Below are 19,719 nucleotides of genomic sequence, written 5' to 3' on the forward strand. Positions count from 1 at the left end.
AAGCCAATTAACCAAGTTACACTGTAAGTACCCTCCCCCCATTCTTTAACTTTTGAAATAAGGTCTACACGTGCCTGGAGAGACAAAATGTCTAAGCCTACAGAACAGGACCACAGGAGATCACGTCTGTGTTAAGTGCTCCCTACACTGTCAAGCCTTTCGTGGACATCCATGGCGGCCATCGCCTGCGGGTTCTGATGGCTTTCCCAGACCCCCTCACTGAAGGCACGAAGCACATCATCGGTGGCGATCTCTGCACTGAGCAGTCGCTACACGCAGAGAATCTCAGGGTAGTGCAGGAAGTCACTCAAGGGCTCCTAGAAATTATGACTTCAGGGCAAGATCACGGTGAGCTTCATGGTCCACCTCCACTGTATGTGGCTTCTGACACGTGAGGGCATGGTAAAGGTGGTCGGTTTTAGGAAGGAGGAGGAGAATTCTCATTAGGTTAGAAGAAATCCCTGCATTTGGCAAACAAGGATTCAGAAACAGACAGATCCGGCAACGAGCCCCCAGTCACTCACTCGTGAGTAGCAGGACTAGAGCTGAAATCAGAATCTGCTGCCAGGGCTCCCCCAGAAGCCTGTGGGGAGGAGGTATTTTCACCCCTGCCGGTGGGGTTCACAGGCCGCCCCTGCCCCGTCGTGCTTACATTCAGGAACTCCCCAAAATTAATGCTAAGTGTTGCCCCTTCCGACCTCGAGGAAGTGCAGGCCCAGAGAAACCCTCTCAGCATGCAGAAGGGCCTGGAAAAACCATGCAAAATCAGCAGGATTCTGCAAGGCAGATCCTCAAAAACAGAAGTCGATTTACACTTTATATTAAAAAGGCTAACAAACTCCTAAGTTCACAAAGCAAGAAGTTTTAGGTGATTTGCTTTGTTTTAAGGTTTCCATCATTGCAAACTACTGAGGGAACCAAAAACCTACCAGAAAAAAGCAAAAACAAGAAACTGAGCACCTGGAGGGTCTGGGATGCAGCATCTAAGTTCTGGTTCCTAGTCAGCGTCGTTATCATAATTCATGGCAGACCGCAGAACGGCCACTGATCAGAGCCGGAAGAGGCCACAGAGACCCAGTGTCTCTCTTGTCTCCTCCCCAGCTTGAGCTCTGGGACCCCTTCTCAGCAACATTTCCAAACCACTCAGCAATATTTAGCTAAATCACAAAAAAGTTGTAAGAGAAAATAAAAGGGAATCATTTAAGTTTCTATCATAAAGTCCACCTTGCCATAATCTTTGGTGATTTTTAAAATACTTTTTTCCCATTCACTAAAGTGACACACATTTTAATTTACCTTTAAATAGAAAAAGTAAAATAGAAATAGGAAAAATTAAAAATGATTTATCAACAAATTCAAAATGACACAGTATGTCCTGTTTGAGAACCAAAAGTATTTCAATTCAATTTAACCCTATCAAAACATCGAAACTTGACAACAGCTACTTCTATGATATGATCATGAGAACTTTTTTTTTTAATTTATCTGACAGAGAGCGTGCGCACACGCATGAGCAGGGGAGAGGGGCTGAGGGGGAGAGAGAATCTCAAGCAGACTCCCCACTGAACGCAGAGCTGGACATGGGGCTCGATCTCATGACCCTGATATCATGACCTGAGCAGAAATCAGAAGAGTCGGATGTTCAACCAGCTGAGCCCCCCAGGTGCCCCTTGACCATGAGAACTCTTGCATTTCGCCGCTCCTCCAGCCGGCTTTGTGCTTCGGGGCCACATCCAACCAACATGCTGCTGCTAACTATTTCTCACAAATCGCACGTTTTAGAAGTGAACTGTCATTATTCTCTGCGCACTTCTGTTACTACCTTCTCTTTATTTCGTCTGGGTTTTTTTTAAAGTATTGGGGCACTTTTATGTTAGGTGAGAATTCTGATCACACAAAGACCACAGCGTTAAACATCATCTGGACGCTAACTTCAGAACTAGCCTCATTTCCATGCTGCTCGCTAACTAACTGGAGCAGGAGTGGTCCCTACGGAGCCCACACAGTGACCGATGCAGATCCTGGGGGGCTGTGATGAGTGTGCTGGGCACAGCGGGTGCGTCTACGACTCAGACCTGAAGCTTCTGGAAGTGTCCGCTTCACAAGGAGACTTTAAAAATTAGGGTCATGACAAATACAGCGGGCCTTCTGAGGGCATGAATCCAGACACCAGCCCCAATTTCTCCAACCACTGGGGACACAGACCCTCTCATCATGCCACCCTCTTGAACCCCTACCAAAAATGTTAAAGAACTAGAGATTCATGACTGTTGTAGCTTGGAAAACAACACCCTAAACCCAGCCTTATGGTTTCTCATTGATATTTGGCTGGAATAAAGTGACTTACATTTCTGATACTAATGTATGCCTTTCAGACACTGAAGGAACACCTAAAATGTGTGTTTTTCGTGGTAAAGAGAGTGCTGTGTTGGCATAGGAGGAAGTCACACGCAAATCCATTGATTTACTGTTAGTATTTATCAAAACGTCCTCGGATGCACAGACTCGTAAGGCACACGTAACTCTTTACCGCCAATAATTAGGACTTAATAGCGTCATTCACCTCTTCATTCAGCAAATGGTAATTGAGCAGCAACCGCGAGTCCATCACTGCGGAGGAAAACGCCGGAGAGCTTCAGCCGGCACTGGACTAGCCACGGGGACAGACCCGGAGCGGGGCTCCAGGTGCGGGAGGAAGAATCGCCAGGACTGTCGGTGGGCCACATAAGCCCGGCATGGACGGCAGCTCAGGTGACTCTGTGAGTATCCGAGCCCCCTGCGATCGGAGGGTTAAAGGCCAGGGGACGTCAAGAGCTCAGTTCCAGGCACAGAAGCCCGAGATGCCGACTAGACGCACAAGTGGACACGCGGGTCTGGAGCGCGGCGAAGTCCAGAGTGCAAGTAGAAAGGTGTGAGTGCTGGCAAAGGGCACAGAGCTGCCCGCAGAGCGAGGGGCGGGGCGGGGCCAGGGAAGTCCTCCAGCCTGTGGGCCATTGCAGGGGGCGCGCTGGGGGAACAGGGAGGCCGGGGGAACAGGGAGGCCGGAGGGGCAGGGGCGTGTGTGCGGAGCCGGGGCTCCTAACGCAGAGTGGGGACAGTGCTGTCGGGAGGGGCCGGCTCGCCTCGGAGGGATTGCAGCAGGACCAAGCCTGCTACAAGCCCCCGTCCCTACCTGAGGACCGCGCTCACTGTCCACACAGGCGAGCTGAAAACCCCCAGGGTGCCGACCCGTCCAGGCAATCTCTGAAGACACGGTAAAGCCCTGCTGAGCTTGGGCTGCACTCGGCGTCCCTGGTGCCCACACGGGGACCCCAGCGCCTCCTGGGCCCACCGAACGCAGTGCAGACGCACGACGAGCGCGCTCCCCCTTACCATCACGGGCCTGTGACGTCTGCAGTACAAAAAAGGGAACTGAGCTGCTCCGTGGTGTGGGAAGTCTGACGGAACGAGAGGCCTGGTTTTCACACTAGCACATTCCACAGTTTCTAAGCACAAAAATGAAAAAACATTACCCTCCTGTATGAAAATAATCCCACTCTTAAACGGAATGTCACAATTCCTAAACTTGAATCTAACCTTGCAGATGCTTATGGGTGGTGGAATTAGAGATGTGGACCTTGGAATAATATTCTTTTTTTTTTTTTTAAAGATTTTATTTATTTATTTGACAGAGAGAGAGAGAGAGCACAAGTAGGCAGAGAGGCAGGCAGAGGGAGAGGGAGAAGCAGGCTCTCCGCTGAGCAGGGAGCCCGATGCGGGGCTCGATCCCAGGACCCCGGGGGGTCACGACCTGAGCCGAAGGCAGCCGCTCAACCGACTGAGCCACCCAGGCGCCCCTGGAATAATATTCTTACCTCCCGTGTAAACGTGTAATTCAGGAGACTGGTACAGCTCCTGCTTGATGGGCAACAGGGTGACGTCCTGTAAACTGGCGTAAATTGCAAATACCCTGTTGAACGCGCATGGGATACTCCTAACCCACCGGGCACCGCAGCTTAGCCAGGCCCACCTGCACGTGCTCAGATTGTGCTGCACATTCTTAATCAACCCGACACAGTATTGCTTTCTGAAATCTAGCATTTTACCTTAAAAATATAAGAGCAGCTCACATTCTACTCTGTCAACGCCTGGGTGAGAAGAGGCTAGCCTTGCTGGGAACAGGCAACGACGGGCCTCTCACAGGATGCACCTTGGACTTCACGGTCTTCAGCCGAAGCACATTCTCTTCCCTCACAAACCCCGTTTTCTTCTTGAATTCCAGCAGGCTTGTTGGCACATTCAGCCACCTGGACAGGTGAGCCAGAAGCTTACCCCGAGTCTCCTTCACTTCCTGCCTCCGGTGCACTGCCAGGCCCACTGTTTTCCACCAGTGTTTCCCACCATTCACCCCTCGTTCCCACCCCCACACGACACTCAGCAGGACTGTGGGAGGCCTGGCCCCATCTGACAATCTGACGTCACTCTGGGACCTGCCCACTACTGCCCCTGCTCCCACCACCAAGAAAACCCTGCTGCTCAAAGCAAGACCCCTTCCCATGGCCGGGCCCACGCGCCTGCCCTCGTCCCTCCTGCAGAAACCCTTGGCACAAGCAGGCCCCTGTCCTGCGAGGACATCTCGTTTGCTCGGGAAACGACCTGGCCTCCAAGACCAGGCCAAACAGCACTGTTAGGAGCACACAGCATTTCATGTGTCTTCCTGCACTTCTGTGATTATAGGGTGCACTGAGCATGGTCAGTAAACTGCACCCCGACGTACAGAAAATGAAGAACTGGCCCCAGGCTCGGTGTCCATGGCAGTGACTACTCTGGGCAAAGCCAAGACCATCTGTTCATTTGTATAACTACAAAGGAGAACTCCAAAAGGCACTTTATTAATGAAATTCTTAACAAGTGTGCTGAAACAGATTTAAAATCCCGACCACCCCCAGGCAGCAAACAGCTCAGGGGGGAACCAGGCTTGCAGACAAGCAGTCCCAGGTGCAGTGTGGGCCCTTTGGGGCCCCGCCGTCCTGAAAGCACCTGTCACTAGCTGGCTTTGAGGAGGGTGCCCTGACAGACCGCATTCCCTCAGCCCACTCCACTGCGGGCCCTCCCCTCACCGCGGCTTGTTCTGGTCCCTTCCTTGCCTGCAAGAACAGTCACCTCCCGTGCACCTGCTCCTGTCATTTGCTTTCCTAAGTTCTGAGCTCATTCCTTTCACAGCTCCCCAGGGGCCCCGTGTGCGCTCACTGCTGGGCTCCCCAAAGGCTCACGCACTTCCCTCCAGTCTGTGCAGTTATAAATAGCATGCAGTGACCAGCTTTCTGTAGGTACCGTTTTGGATTTTTGCGAGGGTGTTTCTGGAACAGATTCCTGTGAGCAGCACTGCTGGGAGAGAGGACAGGCACGTTTAATAATAGCTGACATGGGCGGCGCACCTGCTAAGGGCTGGTCACTTCCACAAAGGCTTGCTGCCGTATGGCCCAGCTCGTTACCCCGCAGAGACTCGGGCCCCGACTGTGCTCCCCACACGACACTGTCCTGCCTCTGGCTGGGGTCAAGGAGGCCGGGACGGGGCTCCGACTTCTCCTGGAATGGAGCTGGAGGGAGGTTTTGAGTAGAACGAGCGCACAATCAGATGGAAGTCTGCCCCTAAGCAGACAGGGGTGGGGGTCAGCGCACAGGAGGGCAAGCGGCCGGTGCTGTGGGCAATGACAGCAGGAGCCTGCAGCTCAGTGGGGCTACGGGCGGGCGGAGGTCCTGGGGGGGAGGGCGGACCACGGGAGACAGTGCCCGCCCCAGACGCGACCTGAGCCAGAGGCCAGAGCACACATCGGTCTGCACGCTTTTCTTCAGCTGACGAAGCGTGCACAGCGCACACCTGTCACACCTCCCCGGCTGACGTGGGGCGCCCGTCTCCAAGCACAGCTCCCACAACCCACTGCCCTCCCGGAACAGGCTGACCGGCACGGAGAGCACTCCACCCAAGCCCATCGTTTCCGCGGCTGTGCTGAGAACACGTGGCCCGGACCCCTCTCCCCGGGCCACTCCTGGGGCAGTGTGTGCAGCTGGCAGCCTTGAAGGATGAGGCGACGTCCTGTCCAGTTGAAGGGCAGCCTGCCCACCACTTGCCCTGAAGGCCATTCCCAGGCTCAGCGTGCCTGTCCTCCATGGGCAGGGTCCCCACATTACCCCCGAGGGACTCAAGGGGCTCAGGGACCTACAAGAACGGGAAGAGCACGCTGCTTGCCGAGTGCAAGCAGTGAGGTCGTCTGTCTCTGACCAGGACTCTCGTGTCCCCTGCCGGGACAGAACCAGATCTCGGCATCACCCTGGGCATGAACTCTGCCCTCTCGGAGAACAGAACAAAGCGACCGTCCGGGGACTTCTGGTTTGTGCTTCACTGAGGGGCTTTTTGTTCATGTCTCCCCCTAAAACCTGGACGTGTGCAGCTCACTTTTTAAAATATAATTTAAGGGCGCCTGCGTGGCGCGGTCGGGTGAGCGTCCAACTCTTGGTTTTGGGTCAGCTTGTGATCTTGGGGTCCTGAGACTGAGCCCCGTGTCAGGCTCCGCACTCTGCTCCACGTCCATTTGGGATTCTCTCTCTCTCCCTCTCCCTCTCCCTCCCCCCGCCCTCCCCGTGTTCTCTCTCTCTCATTCTCAAATAAATTAATAAAATCTTAAAAAAATACAATTTAACTCAATATTTACTGAGTAGACCCAAAAAAACAGGAGTCATGGCTAGAAATCATGGAACACTTATACACACTTTTATTTGTTCCCATCTTTATCTTCTTTCACAAATAATTAGAGGCAGCATAAAAGTACACCAAACACAAGCGATAAGGGAGCTTAAGGACTCAGGGAGAAGGGGAAGACAAGGGCAGAGGAAGAACAAGATTAAGGAGCAGAGGCAGGAGAAGGCTCCCAGCACCCTGACAACCAAGCAAAGCCAAGATCTAATCCAGCACAAGATTCCTTAGCCCAGAAAATTCCTTCACCAACTGGCCGGGAGAAATGAGGCTTTTACTGATACAAGACAAAGGCAAAATCCACACACAGATCCTCCTAAATATCAGCCCCGTAACTGTAAGTAAACAACATCCCGAGAGGAGGCTCGGTGATGGATTCCGCGTGGCTGTCCCGTCCCTCACCGGGGGCCGCCGCACGATGCTAAAGCATGATTCAAAGCCCGCAGGGACACAGATTTCATCCTGTTTATCTTGGCTCTTCCTTCCTGCCTCCAGAGGTCTTTCTGACCCTGATTTGCATTCAAGGATTCGTTAAGCCCGTGAGGCCCGCGCTGTCCGCGTGTGTAACAAGCATGCACTGCTTTCTTTATCCAAGTTACTAAAATTAAAAAAAAAAAAAAAAAAAAACTGCAGGTCAGCAAAGGGAAAACGAGTGCAGGGTGATGAAAACGCGTACGAGCAGGTGTTTCTGGACAAGGGACAACCAGGGAGCCTGCACCCGACAGGCAGGACCGGCCGCAACTCGGCCGCGGCCCGGGGTCCTGGACGTGACGCCTCCACATGCAGAGAGCCCGTGGACACGGCAGGGCGGGCGGTACTAACGCACGTCCATCCTTCCGAATGCCAGGGTGGCTGGACGCCCCGTTTGCCCACGAGAGCCCAGGGCACCCCTCTGAGCCACACTGTTGATGATAACCGAGGGGGCCGCCAGAGCCCCACAAGCCCCGGCTAAGCGGGTTCGATCCTCCTCACCCGGCTCGAGCTGGCCGTGGCCCACCACGTAGTAGATGAGCGCACGCTCGCGGGGTCAGCGCCGGATGCTTGAGGCCAGTGGGGCTCCGGCCACCCTCGGTAAAGGACCAGTCCACGGGGCTTCCTTTCCTTCCCCCTCTGCTGCTGACGGGTGATTGCAAAACACAGTAAAGAACATTCTGACAAGTCCGGGTACCGGGCAGGCACCTTTCACCCTGCTGCTGACCAGCAACAAAGGGGCCTGCACGCCGGCACCCAGCGCAGGGGCACCCTGAGCACCCCTTCTTCGGGTGACACGCACGGGAACCGGCGAACACGGGGGCCGCTTCTCGGGCACGAAACGGAAGCGAGGGCCCACCTCTGCCCCGTGGGCCGTCCCAGAGACATGCCGAGAGGCAGACACGGAGGCTCTGTGCTCCACGCGACCTGACCTCTCCCACGACCCCGGAGGAGAAGCGGCTAACCTGACAGGGCGCCAAGGCCAGGCAGCCCCGAAGGCCTGCGTGCTCGGTGTCCCGGGGACCGGCGTGCGCACTCCACTGCTGCTCATCCCCAGAGAAGGCCATCCACACAGAGGCGGCTCACGGGGGCGGCACTTCGGTCGGGCACGCGTCTGTCCTTCGCCCGACCCGCCTCTGGATTTCGGCGCCAGGCAACCGAAGGCCTGTCCTGGCTCCCAGGTGTGCACGGGGTGGGGGAGGCTCCATCAAGGAGGTGGAACAGGACAGTCACAGGAAGGATCTGGAAGGGCCCTGCCCGGCGGGGGGGGGGGGGGGGTGCCTCCAGGCTGAGGAGCCGTCCCTGCTGCTCCAGCGGCCCCCACGAGCGGCCCCCCACTCAGAGAGGCCGGGAATAGGGGCATCGACTTGTCACGGTCTCCCCGAGCCCAGGGCCTGCGGAAGGGGGCGGCACGGGCAGAGCCAGCCCGGGGGACTGCTCCACCAGCTTCAGGGACCCCCAGAAGGCGCGATGCCCAAACTGACCAGCTGCTGGGAAGCCTTCTGATCAACGCCTTCCGAGTCTGGTTGGCAAAAATATGAAGTAATGTATATAACAAAGAAAAGAGAGGAAGGCAAAAACATTTTTTTCTCCAACATACACTTGAAAACAAAAACAAGTGAGAATAGTTCAAAGCATGGGACAGAAAACTTTAAAAGAAAACTGACGTTTAGAAATCAATCCAGGTATTGACCCATTCGAAGGAAAAACATACACAGAAATTTCTGTTTTGGTTTTAGGTATTGGAAGGTTTTCCTTTATTAGTAAATGTATAAAGGCAGCAGTGATACCTAAATATTAGAATTCTCTGGGATTTGGTGACCTCATCGCCTTCCCAGAAAAGGCGACACTCTATTGCTCGGCTTTGTAATGCGTGATATTTAAATAATCATAACACCATAAACCTTGTTTCACGGGGTTTAAATTCTTACGGGCACGCTAGTAAAGCACAGAAGACGCCCTGTCCAGGATCAAGTCAGAACGTGAGGAGCCCCCTGAATGACACAACGCAGGGGACCCGGAGGGACGGACAGCAGGGAGAAGGAAGGACTCCAAGGCCGGTCCCCGCCTCCTAACGGGGGTCGTCACAGCCTGAAGCACAGGGACCCCAGCTACGCACAGACCTGCTGCCCACAGGAAACAGGCAGAACCCAACCCAACGAGAACGTGACTGGAAGGAAGGAGCGTGGCAGGGAAGACTTCTGACTTTCCCTACAAGTGTGCAGATACCCGTGGAGGGGACAAGCTGGGGGCCTGAGCGGGCAAAGGCTCGGGACAGAGCCCAGTCCTGACGGACAGACGGACGGCCCACACTGCCGCTTCCCGACATCCGCCCCGACGTGCGGGGACGTCTCCTGGTCAAAACGCTGTGGAGCAGGCTGGCTGTGTCCTGAGCCTAAGCCCCCACACTTTCCTGTGGCTTAAAAAGAGAAGGAGGTGGGGGTGTCTCGGCAGGCGGGAAGGCAGACCTGAGCTCGGGCTGTTGGCAAGGCGTCCCGCAGGAGAGCGAAGGGGTTCCTGAGGACCCACAGCAATTCTGGAGTTGGAGGTTCTGCAAACAGCCCTCAGGCAGGAAAGTTCCCAAGAGTGTCTGCAGCACCAGTTACAACCTCCCTGGCCCCAGGGGTCGGCATCGAGGACGGTGTGAATGTTTGCAGGGACGCCTCTGACCGCCTTGCACCGCCCTCCGCGCCTCATGTATCGTGGACCCACCTGTCACCTTTGCTGGCCATCCAGTGACCGCCATCCCAGGAGCCCCAGGGAAGGCCCCCAGGGAAGGCCCCGGCAGGACCGCTCACCGCGCAGGCCCTCAGGGACCCACGACCCGTGCCGGCAGCTCCTGTGTCTGAGAGAAAGACTGAACCTTCCAAGCGGAGCGGGGCCCCTGTGAGCGGCACCTCCCAGACCGTCCGCCCTCCCGGAGGGCACAGGCAGCCACTCCCCAGCAGCCCAGCAGGAAGACCGTGGGCCTCACACCTGCGCCGTCCCTGTGGAAGCTTCTGGGCCCTGCCACAGCGGCTACGCACCAGTTTGCAACTCAACTGTGACTTCAGGAAATACTACTCTCGACCGTGTAAAAGTGTAAAATGCAGAGCTCACAGGCCAGATGAAAGCAGGCAAGGGCTTGTTCCGGCCCTCGGCCCGGGGTCTGCCCCTGGGTGCAGGGAGGGAGGCCCCACTCGGGCCTGCACCGTGTCCTTCCCGCCACGTCCTACTGACTTATTCCCAGGCTTTATGTTTCAGGAGGTGTCCTTTTTCAGGCCACACGCAAAGGCAACCGATTCGCGCCAAGCCTTCTCTCTGCCCTACAAATGAACAAAATAAATCTAGTTCATGTGTTTGTTTTCTCCGGGGAAAAAAATCCCAAACCTCTTCCATGGGTATTTAAAAAACGAAATCAGTATTTTTCCTACTTTCCAGACCCAAAAAGAAAAAAAAAGCCAGAGTTGTGTACCACAGGCTTTTCCCAAGGCCATTTTCTCTGTCCAGAAAGCCCAGCACGCGGGGGTTAAACCGAGGACAGCGTGTAATTAGAGGGAAAGAGGCCCCACTCTCATCTTCTAAGCAAACAAGGAGGCACAGAAACCCGCATGGGCGAGCATGAAATCCATTCTCTCCAACTAAGTGTGTCAGGGAAAACAGAGCAGGCGGACATGGTTCTAATTAGAAACAGCCAAGAAAACAGCAAATAAATGGGGCACGATCCCAGCAGGATCATGCCAACACAGTCCCAGGCCGCGGGAGGCGGGAGCTCCCCCTTTTCCTGAGAACGTGTATGTGCGGTCTTCCTGTTTTGAAAACAGGACGCGGGTGCGGAGAAGTGAGTGTCTCCTCTCAGGGGAAAAGCGCCTCGGAGCGTGACATCACAGGGCTCGATGATGCGTCCACCAGCTCTGGGGCTGGGCCTGGCTCCCGCTCCGGCCTGGGGAAGCCAAGCAGGTTGCGGTGAAAACAGCGGGAAATGGACCACGCACCCAGGGTCCCAGGGCACTGGGACCCTGTGGAGACAGACGCCTGGGCGCCGGCCTCTGACCTGGGTGCCCCCACAGTGGGTGGGACGGGCCCGCAAAGGGCCTGCCTCCCTGCGATCCGCCGCCTCCCTGCGATCCGCCTCCACCCTGCATCCTGGGACTCCTCCATGACAAACAAAAATAACGTGTGCACGTGTGTGTGTGCACACACACGTTTTCTCCAGGCCACTGCTCTGAGTAGGTGTGTCATTTTCTAGTTTGGCAGCAGGGAGGCTGACTGTTGCCCAGAGGAAACACCAGAGGCCTGAGTTCAAATCCTTCCTCCGCATTTCACGGGCTGTGCGCTCCTGAACAAATGTCTTGACCTCTCTGATCCTCGGTCTCCTCTGCAGAATAAAGCAATGATGTCACCTGCCGCTCCCGTGAGAACAGCAGGAAATGAGGTGAGCAGAACAGGAAGCCGACTGGTAGGAGAGATCAGAGGGGGGCCTGGGTCACCCGCTGGAGTGAGGGGTGGGCCTGCTGCGTGCTCTGAGGGGCCACCCTTGAAAGAGACAGGCCACCTCCAGTCCACCCTGCATGGTGCTGCCCTAGATTACAGAGAGCTGACTGGCCTACAGGGGCCTGGCCCCCGCACGCGGCCCACAGGGCCGAGACCCCTTCCTTCCTGGGGTGCCATCTGGAAAGCGTCAGAGTAGTGCTCGCCATTTCCCGACTTTAACTTGGTTAAGACGCCTGCTTCGAGGGAAAGACTGACGTGATTTTAATACAGATGCTAAAGCCAGTCCGAGCCCCAGAAAGCGTGGCCACGTGGGCGACCCCACAGTTGGGGCGAGTGCGGGACAGAAGAGGGTGCACGCCGGGAATCCCCGTCCTCCATCAAGGACAGCTAATCCCCAGCGGGCCGTGGAAAGTCGGCCGGGCGCGGATTCCACAGCGTCGGCCGCTGGTCAAGGCCTCTTTGTTCTCTGCCGGGAGCCTGTGGACCAGCGCGGATGCTTTCAGCCCAGGGCCGTCGCATCCGACGGGGCTCAGCAGCTTTTCCCGGCTGGTGACCGTGTTACCGGAACAATGGAGCCCGCACACACACGGACACACACGCACGTGCTCACACACACACACACACTTCAGCACGACGCCCCCGGCGCTTAAGTTCCCACAGGGAAGAATGACCAGCACAGACGCTTCGTCCACCTGGTGCGAGAGCAGCTCAGAACCAGACCCACCACCTGCGGGCGCGGGGGAGTTCCCGTTTACAGCAGAGTCCTAGGCAGAAGGCGACACAGAACCGGAAATCAGGTCAGGTGGTGACCGGCAGTGACGGCAGAGTGTCTGCTGGGGGCAGTCTCGGGGACTGAGTCTGGCCGACGTCTCGGGAAACCAGAGATCCATCAATCCAAACATCACAAGAGAAGAGCAACCACGAGCCACGTGCGACCGGGCGTGACCCGTCACCGACAAGCCCACCTGCCGGAGAAGTAAGGACGGATTCTCACACCCCAGCAACCAGCTGCGGACGACACGGTTAGACTCATGTCGCGCACAGAAGACGTCGCCAACGTCTAGAGCACGGAAACCCGGCAGGACACACATCTGTTAGCTTTGTAAGAAATGAAGTACGAGACGCACAGAAGAGCAGATTGATCAGTTATTTTTGAAGGTGTTTTTATCTTTTAGACATACATACTAGGGGCACCTGGGTGGCTCAGTCGGTGAAGCGTCTGCCTTCGGCTCAGGTCATGATCTCAGGGTCCTGGGATCGAGCCCCGCGTCGGGCTCCCTGCTCAGTGGGGGGTCTGCTTCTCCCTCTCCTCCCCGCTCGCGCTCTCTCTCTCTCAAATAAATACATAAAATCTTAAAAAAAAAAATACATACTAAAGTATATATGGATAAAACAAAAAATAAAACTAAAAAAATGAAAAAATATTTCGTTAAAAGTAATATAGTTCTCTTTCATTAAAAAAAAAAAAACTAGAATACCAGCTCAATGTGCAGCAAGATCAGTACGGTTTGTTTGTTCACGTGCTCATCCACTAGCTTCTTGTAGATGCTCAGGATGAAAATCAGAGGACGTCCTGCAGAAGAAACTCCCTCTCCCACCGCAGAGCCTCCGGTCTCCAGGCTGCACGCACTCGGGGTCCCGCCACTCCCCCCCCTCAGCACGCAGCAGCCGGCCACGTCCCCAGACGTACCCCATGCTCCCCAAGGTCTCGGACTTGCTCACAGAGCTCCCGCAGCTGGTGGGAGGCTCTCCCACACTCGACGCATCAAAATCGACCCATCATTGAAAGTCTGGATCAACTAACAACCACAACCCCCGTCCCTAAGCACCTGTCAAACTGCCCGGAAGAGAAGGAATTCCTGTGTCCGAACCCTTCGCACAGCGGTCACCGGACACACCCACCCCGCTATCAGCCCACCTGCGGACCCCCTGCGGCACCGGGGGTCAGGGCCAGGGCCCGGCCAACAACCAATGGCCACCCAAGGAGTATGTGCTGAATTAAACAGCGCTGTGGTGAACAACTGTTCTCGACCCTAACACAGTTCACGTTCTTTTCCTTCAAATAAAACCAAACTTGGTAAAAACCTTTAGGTACATGGGTTGGTTCCGTCTCTGCTCTGTTCTTGTTTGTGTCGGGAAAGCAGCCGTCCAGGGCGGCAATGCTCGGACGCAGCCGGGACGCAGCCGGGACGCAGCCGAGCTCCGGAGGGCGGGCAGACCCTCCCACGGCTCTGTCGCCAGAGCAGCTGTCCCGGCCGGGAGACTCCGGACTCTCTTCAAATACAACTGACTGAGGAGATAAGCAGGACCCCCTCGATCTGGGAAACCAGGCACTGCAGAGCGAGGAGGCGGGATCGCGGGCTGCTGACTTTTGCGCAGGTAAGAAGTCTAAACCCAGGGACTGTCTCCACTGCAGGCACACAGAGCAAGCAGGACACGCTTTCTGCTCGCTCGGAGTGGGTCGGAGGGAACACCAGATCGCCCGAGCGTGCGAGAGGACATGTTTCGTGTAACTCGGCGTGAGAACAGCACATCGTGGGCACATGGAAACCCTCGCCATGAACACCTAAAATCAGACAGAACTGCTCCACAGAAGGGGGAAAGACGGGAGAAAAGACCGCGATCAGCTGAATGTAAGTCGGGTCTCGGGAGCTGCCCCCTCCTTTGAGCAACAGAAACCAGCCCATGTCTCTCAGAGCCAAGCGGTGGGGGGGCAAAGGGGCAGGGACGGGGGGCGGTGTTGACTGTGATGATCTCTCCGGGGCGTGGACACACCAGAACCCATGAAGCGAGGCCCCACCGACAGGAGCAGAGCCCTGGGGCCCAGCGCGCCCCCGGACACAAAGCCCAGCTGTGACACAGCAGCTGGCCCCCCGCACGTTCTCCAGCATCCGCTGCCGCGCAGCGCGGCCCTGGGCTTGGAACGAGCTTCTGCAAGAGCGGATCTGGGTTCCTGGAACCCGTGGTCTAGTCCACCGATGTGCAGTACTGGTCTGTGCTCCACAAACCACTCCCCACACTCATCCACGGCACTAACACACCACGTTAACCCGCTATTCCAATCACCCACGTAATCCACCAATCCACTGTTACTGACCTGCTCTTCTAGGATAATCTGTTCCACCAATCTCCCACGTTAATGTACTCTACTCATCCACTCCACTGCTCTATACTAACCTACCCCACAACCAACAACCACTCACATACTAACAAATCCCACTGACCTCCTATACTGACCTTCCCCCTGACCTCACCGGGCGGCCCTGGGCCTGCTCCCTCTGAGTCACTGTCCCTTTGTCCATAATTCCGACAGCCTGCGGGAAGTGAGAGGCGGAACTGGGGAGGGGAGGGGAGCAGGCAGGCCACCAGATGGCACCTAACCAGGGTGGACGCCTGCCAACGCTGGAAAGGTGCCCACCAGAGTGGAAAGGGCAAAGGGGACTCTGGAGGAGGTGGGGACAACAGGGTGCCAAGGGGCCTCCGGGCAGGAAGGGCCCAGCATTCTGGACCCCACGGCCCCCGTGTGGCAAGAACCCCACAGAAGGGGTCCATTCGGGCAGGTTCTGTGCCCAGTCAGGGTTCCCTCATCAGACCGCACACCCAGACGAGTCCCTGGCACGCGTTCTCACCCACACCCTTGACAGCCGGGGCCGGCCAGACGAGACCACGCTCCCACCCCGATGCACACGCTCAAGCACGTGTACCCCCGTGGAGCACTGTGCATGGTGTCCTGAATGCAGGCAGCCCGCCCAGGACCCTGGCTGTACCCTGACCGGCCAGCCGGAGGGGCCCTCCCCCAACCCCAACAACGATGGCTAGTTCCATCCCTGGAAATCGGGGCTACTGGCAGGTGCTCAGTGGGTCGTGGCAATGACCACAGCACAGAAAATGACCACCTCGAGGGTGAGCAGGGGAGAGCCAAACGGGGACCAGCGCGTGACGCCGAGACATCCTCGGTCACCACTCTGATCTCAGCACACAGGAGAGCAAGGGCGGAGAAATGGAACCGACCGTGCGGGTGTAGGGACGAGCGGCGTGGATGATCTCCTCGCGGAAAATAAGCAAACTGATAATACAGAAACACAGACGCGTAGGAGGAGAAGGCAAAGCTTCTACGCCCAAGTGCATGGGCAGCAAAATTACAAGTGTTTTTCTGTTTTGTCCTTAACGTGCTTTAAAAGTCTTCTTAAATGGTCTTGCTTACATGATAATACATAACTAAAAAATGGGAGTTTTAAAAAATGTTTTAAAACAAAGTAATCAAGTTTTTCCTACTATTTTGGGCTCAAGTAATAAAAACCCTTTTAAGGATGTGCAATCCTGTGCAGAAGAGGCTTCCGCAGACACGGGCTCTTCTCTGGCGCATGGGGTGCGGGCGCGGGGGCATGCGCGGGGGCGCGGGCAGCTCCGGCCACCTCTCTCTGCGTCCTCGGGGCCCTGGGCCTACAACACGGCCTTTAGGGCCGCTCTGAACCCTCCCTACAGCCACAGACTGCCGGTGTCGGCACCCACAGCTAGCTGTTTATTCCCTAATGTTTTCTAGCTCCAGGTCCCCAGAGAGCCGTCTGTTCTTGGTCAAGGCTAGGCCTGACCATCAGCAACTGGCCAGCACATGGACGGACTGTCCTTGGTCAGATGCCCGCCAGATCCACCCAGCTGTGGCCGGGACAACCAGGGTCACGGGACGCTCAACAAAGACACTGCATGGGTCCGGCTTGTCCGGAGAAAGAGACCCAACAGGGCGTGTGTGTGTGTGTGTGTGTGTGTGTGCATGTGTGTGCACATACATTTACAGGAAAGGGGTATTTATTTTAAGGAGACATTAATTATGGAAGGTTGGCAAGTCCAGAATCTGCAGGATGGGCCTGCAGCCTGGAAACCCAGGAAAGAGGTGCTGTCTGAGTCCCAAGGCCTTCTGCCGGCAGAATTCCTTTCTGCTCAGGGCACCCAGACTTTTCTCCTAAGCCCTTCAACTGCTTGGATGAGGTCCACCCACACCGTGGAGGATAATCTGCTTTCCTCAAAGGCTACTGACTTAGTAAAGTCTAGAATAATGTTCCACCAAATATATGGGTACTGTGGCCCAGCCAAGCTGACCCACAAAATTAACCATCAGAGACACCCAGGCATTGATGTAGCCTACTTATTGCAACAGATATTATAATTTAAACAGCTGAACGGGTTAATTGCGATCGTTCCTGCACAGAGGGAGAGACAGAGCTTGCTCTCTGAGTTCAGCAAAATAAATGGATAAATCATGTTATCCCACTGGGCACTCACCCAATCTTCGCAGACTGGTAAGCAGAGAGTCACATTCTGTCAGCACAAACCAAACCCAAGAAGTAACCGATTTCAGGCTGTACCAAAGCAGATCCATTTTTGCTTGCTGCTTTTCTAAGTCTCACATCAGGCTGTGTTTTAATAACCTGCACTAAAGAAACGGATTGTAAAATGGAATCAATAAATATGGATAGCAAATAGTTACTGTCCACCCAAGAGGCTCTGAGAACATCTCACCAAAGGGGCTTCCTACACACAGAAGGAAGTTTTAGGAAAACAGGAAATACAACTCAACTAATTACTGGACAGGAAAACATTTTAGAGTGCTAAATAAGGTAGTCTCATCAATCAAAATATATCCCAGGACAAAGGAAGCATGGGATCATCAGCTACGAAAGGCGCTCACAACAGATGGGTTTGGGGTGAATTTCAGGAAAGGCTTCTGAGGTTAGGGGACACAAACAGGCTTCTTGCAAAGAGAAGGGAAATAAACCGTAGCCAAGGAAGCCCCTCCTGGAAGTCTGCTCCGCGGACTTGTTCCTTCTAATCAAGGTTATTCCACGTGATCAGCCTGCCTGCTAGACCTGCAGCTCAGCGGTGGGGCAGTCTTCTTTCTCTGTCCTGATTTTCAGAGTCCTTGTGGCCTGGGAGTCCTTCCCTAGTGAGAACATGTGAAGCCCTAACGCAGCGCCCACTGTGTACTGAGCTGGGTCCTTTCCAGCCTCCAGATGCTGCGTAGGAGCCTTGAAGAAGCTGACAAACAACCACTCACATAATTTTCTGCTGGACGTCATTCTCTCAGGAACCAGTCAAGAAAGCTGTTGCAACACACAGAGCACCAAGAAAGCTCAGAGGAATTAGAAGGCTTCTCCATGGCTAAAGAAAAGGATGAGGAACTGGGATTTTAATTTTTTGTTTTTATTTTTATTTATTCATTTATTTATCAGAAAGGGAGAGAGAGGGAGAGCGAAGCTCAAGCAGACTCCACCCTGAGTGCGGCCCCCAACTGGGGCTCGATCCCATGACCCTGAGATAATGATGTGAACCGAAACTAAGAATCGGGTGCTTCACCGACTTCACCACCCAGGCACCCAAGGAAGAGGAGTTTCAAAGCTGATGCTTTCTGAGCTTAGGAGAAAAGAGGCTTGGATCTACAGAAAGTTATTTCCACAATCATTTCCTTTCCTGTGTCCCTCTAGCTAGGCTTCCAATCCCACTCCTGACCCAGGACAGGGAAGGAAGGAGCAGGGACTGGGCTGTGTCAGGACAGAGGCACGTGACCATCACACACGGTGGGCACTGCTGGGTGTGCCTGGTAGCTTGCCCCCCATACAGGGAGCCCCCCGCAGCAGGGCATGCATGTCTCAGCACCAGTGCTTGACACTAATGGGGATGCCATAAGGAGGGAGGGAGGGATGAACAGGAGGGCAGAGGGATGGAGGGGTAGGTGAGTGTGTGGGTGGACTGATAGATGGATGAGTCTGGGTGGGTGGATGGAAGGATGGAGGGATGGATGGATGGGTGGGTGGATGGGTGGATGGGTGGGTGGATGGATGGATGGGTGGATGGATGGATGGATGGATGGATGGACAAGTGAGCAGACTGATGGATGGATGGATGGACAAGTGAGCAGACTGATGGATGGGTGGATGGACAAGTAAGCAGATGGATGGATGGGTGGATGGATGGATGGGTGGATGGATGGATGGGTGGATGGATGGATGGATGGATGGATGGGTGGGTGGATGGGTGGATGGGTGGATGGACAAGTGAGCAGACTGATGGATGGGTGGGTGGATGGATGGATGGACAGGTGGGCAGACGGATGGACGGATGGGTGGATGGATGGGTGGATGGATGACTGGATGGATGGGGTGACACACACTGACATAAGAAAATTACACAACAAAAAATCCACAGGAAAACAAATGCTCAAGATTAATATTTAGCCACCTGTTGCCATGCCAACACAAACATCCCACATGTCTGAATAAATAACAATGATGACTAACTGTATCCACTTTGATTGCTATTTTTGAAAGTTAAAGTGCTGCTCAGCTGGTTGTAGAATCTCAGAAATATTGTTTCACTCCAGGAAGCGACGAGCCTAATCTAGCTTCTCCTTCCCTGGCGGAAGCTGTGAAGGAAGTGAGGCATGAGCTGAACAAGGACTTCACATGAGCGGCAGCCTTGTCCCCTGGTGACACACACTCTCATGTGTCGGCAAAGTCAGGCTTCTTTGCACAACACCTCTGAGGGAAGGACTCTTCCTGCTCAAGGGCCGTAAAAGTTTTATTCTCCCCACAAGGAGAAGATAATGACCCCAGAGCTCCGATCGTGGCAAAAGCAACATGTACTGATGTCAACCTTCTATTTTCTTAGGGTAACTCTGAATTCTGTTGTTATTGTCCTTAGTCCTCAGCCAGGAATTAGCGTTAGACTGTCTGAGTGTGGCACGTCACAGGGCTGGGCAGGACGGGCACGGGCAATCACTGAGGCCTTCCCGGATCCTTGCAGGTGCTGTCCACATGGGGTAAACTTCATGCTTTTTAAACGTTTGGGTTTGGTGTGTTAGAGAAAACTGCATTCTAACATGCAATGAAAATTATGCTTTGTGGTATTTCCTGTCTGAATCAGAAGTATCTGCCTCAATCAAAGTACATGCACAATGCAACAGAACAGTGGCAGGAGGAACGCAGGCCCATCACCAGCGTCCCAGGTCCCTCCCTCCCGGGCCTAGCACAGGGGCGCTCCGTCCCTCG

The 19,719-nt window shown here is 54.9% G+C and overlaps 1 protein-coding gene and 2 long non-coding RNA genes across 6 annotated transcripts in view; all 3 read right to left on the reverse strand.

Moving 5' to 3' along the window:
- Positions 1-19,719, reverse strand: part of PXDN (peroxidasin) — a 78,702-nt gene that overhangs the window by 45,289 nt on the left and 13,694 nt on the right. The window lies entirely within an intron of this gene.
- On the reverse strand, positions 6,730-8,160 carry LOC118528935 (uncharacterized). Its single transcript, XR_013441556.1, has 2 exons — positions 7,706-8,160; positions 6,730-7,331 (listed from the first exon to the last, which is right to left on the reverse strand). It is a non-coding gene; the product is annotated as an uncharacterized LOC118528935 (long non-coding RNA).
- Positions 12,824-18,116, reverse strand: LOC144379184 (uncharacterized). The gene is made up of 2 exons (XR_013441557.1): positions 16,958-18,116; positions 12,824-14,259 (listed from the first exon to the last, which is right to left on the reverse strand). It is a non-coding gene; the product is annotated as an uncharacterized LOC144379184 (long non-coding RNA).

Source organism: Halichoerus grypus, chromosome 10 (assembly GCF_964656455.1).
Source record: "Halichoerus grypus chromosome 10, mHalGry1.hap1.1, whole genome shotgun sequence".
Classification (NCBI taxonomy): Eukaryota; Metazoa; Chordata; class Mammalia; order Carnivora; family Phocidae; genus Halichoerus; species Halichoerus grypus.